Below are 9,099 nucleotides of genomic sequence, written 5' to 3'. Positions count from 1 at the left end.
TTGCAGCAATATTCGTAACAGCCAAGGTTTGGAAACAACCTAAACGTCCATCGATAGATGAATGGATAAAGAAAATGTGGCGTATGCACACAATGGAGTGTTATTCAGAGCCTTAAGAAAGAAGGAAATATTGCCTTTTTTGACAACATGGATGAACCTGAAGAACATTACGTTAATGAAATAAGGCAGTCACCGGACAAATATTGCATAATTCCACTTGTATGAGGTAATTAAAATAGTCAAACTCATAGAAACAGAGTAGAATGGTGGTATGAGGGGCTTGGGGGAGGAGAAACAGGGAGTTGCAGTTCAACAGCTATAAAGTTTTGGTAACGCAAAATGAGTAAGTTCTAGAGATCTGCTGTACAACACTGTACCTATAATTAATGGTACTGTGTTGTGCACTTAAAAATTTAAAAGGGTAGATTTCAGGTTAAGTGTTCTTACCACCATAATAAAATAAAATACAATAAAATAAAATAAAAATTACTGTATTCCCATCAATTTCTCCCTTTATGTCCATCAGTATTTGTTTTATGTATTTGGGTGCTCCTGTATTAGGTGCACATATATCGATGAGTGTAAAATCCTCTTCTTGTACTGATCCTTTTATCATTATATAGTGCCCTTCTTTATCGTTCTTTATGGCCTTTGTTTTAAAGTCTATTTTGTCTGATATGAGTATTGTGACCCCCGCTTTCTTGTCATTTCCTTTTGCATGAAATATCTTTTTCCATCCCCTCACTTTCAATCTTTATGTGTCCTTTGTCCTAAAGTGGGTCTCTTGTAGGCAGCATATTATAGGCTCTTGGTTTTTTTTATCCAGTCTGCCACTCTATGTATGTATTTTGATTGGAGCATTTAGTCCATTGACCTTTAAGATAATTATTGATAAATATGTGTATATTGCCATTTTAAACCTGTTTTCCTGTTGATTCTATGTTGCTTCTTTGTTCCTTTCTCTTTTTGTTTTTCTTTTTTGTGGTTTGATGATTTCCTTTTATTTTGTGCTTGATTTTCTTCTCTTTAGTTCTTGTGAATCTACTGTATGTTTTTGATTTGTGGTTACCCTGTTTTCAAGTATGTTAACCCCTTTCTATATCTGCTTGCTTTAGATTGATAGTCATCTAGGCTCAAACACATTTTAAAAAAAGAATCTACATTTCTAACTCTGCTGCCCCACATTTTATGATTTTGATGTCCTCTTTTACACCTTCATGTTTATCCTTTTGCTGTTCCTTGTATTTATCATCGGTTCCACAAATAAATTTTTGTTATCTGTCTACTGGCTTAGTTAAGTGATTGACTTTCCAGTTGTGATTTCCTCTTTCTGATATCTTCTTGCTTCTTTTCTATTTAGAGAAGAACTTTCAATATTTCTTTTAGGATAGGTTTAGTATTGCTGTATTCTTTTAGTTTTTGTTTGTCTGAGAAATTCTTTATCTCTCTTTCTATTCTAAATGATAATCTTGCTTATAGTTGTATTCATAGTACATAATTTTACCAGTAGTAAAAACCTAGCAGATTATCATAACAAAATAAAAGAGTGACTACAGGTGTAATTCCTGCAAAGCATAGGTCCCTTTCCTACTGCTCTCATAGATCACCATTTCCCAGAGACAGTGGAGCAAGGCCTGGGGTGTCACACAAATTTTCTTCAAAGGCTTGTAGATTTTAAAACAACAGAGCAATAAACTGCTGCTCATTGACAACAGCAGGGAAATTCGCTGCGGGTACTGCATTTAGGAAGTAATACATATCTTCTCATTTTTTATTAATCAAAGACATATTGGGGCAAATCAGAACTTTGTATCAGCATAAGATATAGTATTAGTGCAATAAATTGAGTTAATTTTAGTCAAAAGTAAAGAAACATTTTTAAGTGCCCTTTCAACATAATCACACAGGAATATGTATAATTTCTTAAAGATTTTATACATTAAAAATCATTCATAGATCCCACTACTGACTTAGTAGAACTGTATAGATTCAGAACTTCAGGTTGGAACTTACTGATTCACCAATTCTCTAAACGTTTTATTTTTAAAATCAATACACAATAATCATAAATATCACTATTTTGAACATATGTTCTGACATTCAAAAGGTTTTCTGAATCCAAACCTAAAGAGACATAATTTAACTCTAAGTTTAATGATAGTCTTTATCCATGCAAGCAGTCCTCCTTTTCTGCACATCCTTAGTACATGCCGAGTAATGCTCTGTCTGCATGATTTTTGTGTCACTCAACTGTTCAGCTACCTTTATTGGTTTAGTATCACTCTTCTAGATAAGCACCCCTTCTACTTGTTCAGCTCTGTCCTTTCTTGCTGTACATACATCATGGCTAATTCTTCAAATTCTTTCTCTGTATTGATTTCTACCTCAAGTTGCCCAAATACCATCATTTTATGATTTCTAAAGTATTCATTTTTGTTTCTATCCCCTATGGCCATGTTCTTTGTGAGAATTATTCATGCTCCCTTTCCTCACAAAATCAATGATTTCAAACCAATATGTGATATGTAACATTTGCCTGTGATTTTTAATTAATTGTATAATTTTATATCTATGTATAGCATAGATATAAAGGCACCTGGCCTTTCTGGTATTCCTTAAATTAATGTATTGGTCATACGCAAATAAATAAATGTCTTCTGCTTTTTATAGTGAAACACGATATATATATAGGGTGACTCCTGCTTATACTTTCAGTTCTAAGACATTGATTCCATATGTGTGGGTAAGTGAGAGGTTCTATTTCTACTTAATTGTGCAATTTACCAAAATAGAAATCATAATTAAAATATTTAAGCACAACTGTTGGCCATTACTATAAATCTATTAAATTTATTAAAGTGAAATAAGAATGAAATTTAGAGAAACACACGATTACAATTAGATCACATACTTCATGTCTTCTATTGTTATTAATCTCTGTTTAATCTTACCCTGATATTTCTAGACCTTGGTAATGTAGAACATACACCTACTTGGACCTATTAAAGGCTATTACCCTGAGTGCCATAGCAGTATTCTTCTGATTCTTCTCTCTTATTCCTCCCAGAAAATTCAGAGAAAATGCTGCCAATAAGCCAAGAGTTAATGTTTCCTTCATCTTTTGCTTCATGGGGAAAAAAATGAATAAAAATTAGTCATGAAGTGTTTCCACATGCTTTTTAAAAACTTTAATTTTATTCAGATAATAATTTTATTAAATTTACTATGTGCCCTCTGAAGCTAAACTTAATTTTTTTCCTTAAGTTGTATTGTTAGTGAACCAGCTCAAACAAAGATAAGTAACATTTTTTCCAAAAGAAGCACAGAAGACTAAAGCAAGTGGTTCCAGGGAGCAAGTGAATATAACAAGCTATAAGTTTCTGTTCATATGATGCTCAAGTTCATAAGTGAGAGGTATATTGTGTTCATAAAAAGATTTTGTCAATTTCTTTCATTAGTTTGGGTAAAGAGATTGACTTCAAAAGTAAGACCCTTACCCAAATCCAAACATATGAATAAATCTTGGCAGAAAATTAATCTGCATTGATATATATAATGTGATATATATAGCATACTCTTAAACAGTGATTAAATGGTAAAGAAAACTTTCAGATAAGTTGGTGTATAAACTGTACATGTGAAGTCTTTGCAGTAATCTTATTGAGAAAATCGAGTTGGGGTCATATAACTCCAGGGAACTTCAACATGAAGTTTGGATTTTTTAAAAATGGGTAAAAATGGAAACACATTTAGGTTAAATGCATGTTCTATGGTATAAGGTAAACATCCATTCATAGTAATTCAGGGTTTTCCCAAAGAGACTTTGGGAGAATCTAAAATGTTAAAAAAAAGTTCTGAAAACTTTGGATATATATAACTCACAATATCACTTTGTTATGTTAGCAGAACTTCCTCACAAAATTCTCATCAGAAAACTTTTCATTCTCCTTCTACCTCCTTCTTGCAATTGAATCTCTGAAGTAGAAATGTAATTTGGAGCCTAGTGAGACTTCAAACATAAGAAGGAAACCTTCTCGACTTTTCACTGGAAAAATGATATATGGTTCAAAACTAACTAGAACTATATAAAGAGTGTACTTAGCAAAATGTGGTAGAAATTAATCCAAGGGCTATAGGCACATAATACATACAATACTTCTTTGGTTTACAAGTGAAAAATAATAATATTTAATAAAAATATATCCACATTAAAATATATATCATAAAAATAGAGTGGTTAGGAGACTTACTTTCTTCCATTTATAAAATTTCTAAAATTAAAGTAAGCAATCATAAAATTAAAGAATGAAATATTTATATTTGGAAAAAAGTTATGAAATTATTCTATTCAAACTATGTTATAAATACTCTAAATGTTCATATCACTTCTTCTCAGGTTCAGATTCCTCAACTCTAATTCCAAAGGTTTTGATTCTATGTGGTAAGCTGGCCCTTGAATATTAAAATAATTTTTTCACAGGTAAATGCAATTTTAAATTATGTCTTAGTTCAGACTGGTATAACAAAGTGTCACAGACTGGGTGACTTATAAATAACAGAAATTTACTTCTCACAGTTCTGGAGACTGGGAGTTCGAGATCATGGTGCCAGCATGGTCAGATTCTAGTAAGGACCCTCTTCCCAGTTGCAGACTGTCAACTTCCCATTGTATACTCACTGGGATGACAGTGGGTAAGAGAGCCTCCGGGTTCTCTTTTAGAAGGACACTAATCCAGTTCATGAGAGCTCCATCTTAATTAACTCCCAAAGGGCCCACCTCCTCAAACCATCACATTGGGGGTTAGGATTTCAACAAATGAATTTAGTGGGACATACACATTCAGCCCATTGCAATTGAATGTAGAGCAAAAGTGACTAAAAATTCTATTTATTTTTTTTTGGCCACACGGCATGCAGGACCTTAGTTCCCCAACAAGGGATTGAACCCATGCTCCCTGCAGTGGAAGCACGGATTCTTAACCTCTGGACCACCAGGGAAGTCCCACAAAGGTGACTAAAAACTCTTGAAGCAAAATCCTGGGTTGTGTGTCACTTACAGTGTGGTGAATATATACATTAGGTGCATGCCTCCTAGTGTGGAAGAAAGCATTTTATGTAAGAATTTTTATCAGTTTTATTATTAGCTGCCATTGGTCATCTCCCTTGTCCTCACAGTGATTAAAGTGGAAGGGAGGGGAATTTGATAAACATCACTGGCTTCCTTGTCAGTGCCTTTCCTTTCAAATAGTAAAGCCTGATTTGTAATATGATTATGCACTATAAAAATTCAGTGAAAATGTACATAATAATGACTCTGTAGAATTTAATGTCCAATCTGTCCTTTTTGGACTTCATTATCTAATAAAAATTTATGCTGTGTCCAAAGGTCTCCACAGCCTCTGCTCCTCTCTGGACAACAGTTACTTTACGTGTCCAGTTATATATCTTCACAATATGCTTGGATTCATGCATTTAGTTAGTTCCTCTCTCAGATTTTTCAAAAGCCTTAAAGAATTACCTTCAACACAATCTGTATGGACTTCTTTAATTTTATAATGGTAAGTGCCCATAACCACATGCAATCAAATGTTGTTTTGGCAGAACTATTTTTTAACCAACACATTTAAGGATGTTCTACCATGACTTAATTTGATTGAATACAGATATTCACAGTTTTCAAATCATATTCACATTCATTCTTTTTGTCTAGGGAATAAGACAAATATCACGAGCCCATATTACAGAGAAACAAACTGAGATCTGCAGTTGCAGGATTTTACATGACATAACTAGAGACTATTGTAGCCAGGACTTGCTCTCCTCATTCCAGAACTGTTTGGTTGAACCATATGTGACTGATGTTTTAGCAGTCAAGACATGTTCAAGTGTAATCCATTTCATATGGTTCAATTTAATAGTATATGCCCCACCTTAAAAATATAAATGAATGTTTATGCTACAAATAAAATCACCACCATCATCATGGCTCTCAAGTCTTTCTACTTCTTAACCACAACTTAAAGGCAATCCAAGTTTGAGTCGGTGTTCAATGTATTACAGCCTCTGTGATTTAGGACTATGGGATCTCTCTGACCCTTTGTCCTCAAAATCAAAAGCCACCAAATCTGATTTAAATCCGTCTCCTGTATTTTATATGTGTGTAAAGTACACTATTACCAGAACCACCAGCTCATTTTCTATCCAGTCTGTGACAACCAACTCTGAAAGGGAGAAGAACTATAAGTTCTTTAATCTTTCACTTTAATCTTTAATATTTACACCCCTCTCCTTTACTATGGGACACTGGGGTTTCAGGATGATCATACAGGACAAATTACGAGAACTAAGAGACAAAGGAAGATAACTAACACTTGTTGAACACATACTGTGTGTCAGGCTTCATCCTAGACAGTACATATATGTGCTCTCATTTTACATTCACAGCATTTAAAGCAAGTACTTTTTTTTCTGGATCCACAGAAAATGCTGTTGAGGTATTGAAATCAACTTATCAAGGTTTGTATGTTTAAAGCATTGTATCAATGACTTTTATTGAAAACTCAACCTGCAAAAATTATTTATAACACCATGTCCTATGTAAATAATAAGAAAACAAGTTAATTGAGCCAATAGAAATGTGTATTAAAAATCAGTAAATTATTTTATTCAAAATTTTTAAATGTGTCATTGCACAAGCACAATCAGAATGATCAAGCAATATTATTATAACATAATTTTGGTACACTTTAGAATCATATGACCTGTCATCTGGCCATGCTATGCCATTACCATAATAACCTGACCCATGCATCATTTTGTAGACACTCCTCAAAATGGATTTGCAATAATAATTAGTGTTGAATTAGGTCTAGAAACAATGTCATGAAGTGCTACAGAAATCAACTATGTTAATCTGCTCAGGCTGCCATAACAAAATACCATAGACTGGGTGGCTTAAACAACTGAGATCTCTTTTCTCATAGTTCTAGAGGCTGGAAGTCCAAAATCAAGGTGACAATAGGTTCTGTTTCTGGTGATGGCTCTCCCTTTGGGATGTACATAGGTGGCTATCTTCTCCCTCTGTCCTCATGGTCTTTCCTCTGTGTTTGTGGGCAGGGTGGAGTGGAGAGAGAGAGAAACCTCATTCTCTGCCTTCCCATTATGAGGACCCCACAGTCATGACCTAATATATTTCTAAGTACCTTCCAAAGGTCCCATCTCCATATGCAATTACATTGGGGGTTAAAATGAATTTCAGCATGTGACTTTGCTGGGGGAGGACACAAAAATTCAGTCTGTCACATCACCTACAAACCTAGCAGTCTGGTGACACAAAAAGCATTTAACTTGTAAGCAGTGAGAGGAATAGCCATTTATAGAAGATGGCAGACACCCCAGCAGCCAGAGGCATCGCCACAGCCATGTCTATTGGCACAGACTCAACCAAACTTATATTCTCATGAGATACCCCACAGATCCCATGAGAGACCCCTTCATTGCTGCAATACAAAGTGCCAGGAGGTGGTGGGGACAGGAGATGTCAGTCACCTGGGCAACTGAGAGTGGGCAGGGGTCACCACACACTCTACCATCTCACTCCTGACACTGCTTCACATAAATGTGGTGGATTTTACTGTGCTATTTTCCCATCTGTAGTGGGCTTCATAAAAAGGCATTATCTGATGCTACAAAAGGATTTTGCCTAATGAGTCATGCTAGAAATGATTTTTTTTGTAGACTTAATACATATCCTCTATTCATGTTATTCATGGCATGCTTTGTTTTGTTATAAGATTCAACTTATATATGTTTAAATGTTTGGATAATCAGAATCTTGATATAGCAAGAGTCAGCTTTTTTTTAACCACTTATTTAGAAACTAAACAAAATAACAAATAAGAAAACGTGTTTTAAAGATGTGTGCTTTTCTCATTACATGAGGGACATATTTGGAACTAACGGCTCAACATTTCCTTCCCCACAAATTCCATCCTATATTTAACATTATAATTGTTGACTATAATTTTATTAGTTTACCCAAAAACAACTAAACAATCTATTCTCAAATCCAGCAAACTGGGCAAGTCTGGCCTAAGGAAATAAACATGTCATATTTGATTGTTTATCAACTTATTCTACAAGAACCCCCCAAAGAACCCCAAAGAAATTGATTTTGACAGCTTTGTGTAGATTCATATATAGTATTACCATCAGCTCTTCTGATGGTCAAATAATTTCTTTTCTCCAAACCTCAGTTTCCTCAGCTAAAATATCATGGCCTTGGACTGCATGCTCTGTAAGGGTACCATTTATTAAGTAAAGAAAAATCTTCCTTGTTTATTGCAGAAAGCATGGCTCCATCCCTTAGACATCCTCTGAGACACAATTCATAAAGTTTCCAGACAACACAGTCTTTATATTTTTTAATTAAATCCAATCCAAACCTTTTGTTCTTCTCATAGAAACTCAGTGGCAATATTATCAAAAAGTTTATTATCACAAGTTGGTATTACTCTTCACATTTACTTCTCCAGCTTAAAATCTGCCAAGTACATTGGTCATAATACTTGTGACTGTTTCTACAGGATTAGTATTTTGCTCAATATGAAATTAAGGAAGAAAATTTAGGAAATATATTACACTTTATTTAAAGCAAAGTTTACTATTACAACTTAGGACAATTGTCACATCCTATATGTCATTTTGATTTACATCTTATTAAAATATTTATCTCACCACTTATAAAATGCACTTGTGTTACTCAGTACATTCTTATCTGTTTTATAGGGCATAGGTGGGAATTCTTGACCTACAACCTGGTCTCATTAAATATTAGCTATGAAATGGAAGAGATTTAGAATGCCCATGTTTTAATCAAGGAGCATTGTAGGCATGGTCGACATTTGACTGTGAAGCTATGCATCACTTAACTGAAGATTGTGACAATGGCAAAAAGCCATCTCATTGTTCTTGCTTATTTCTGATACTCACAGAAAAGTGCAAAACAATTTTTGCAATGTGGGATGTTCCCAAAACAAGTGACTGTGGCAAAAACAACTTTTTACTGATTGCTTTACTGAGGAAGAAAAAAAAAAAAAA

This window comes from Lipotes vexillifer, unplaced genomic scaffold (assembly GCF_000442215.2).
Source record: "Lipotes vexillifer unplaced genomic scaffold, Lipotes_vexillifer_v1.1 scaffold1152, whole genome shotgun sequence".
Taxonomy (NCBI): Eukaryota; Metazoa; Chordata; class Mammalia; order Artiodactyla; family Lipotidae; genus Lipotes; species Lipotes vexillifer.
The sequence above is the reverse complement of the archived record's forward strand: the minus strand, read 5'-3'. Positions refer to the sequence as shown.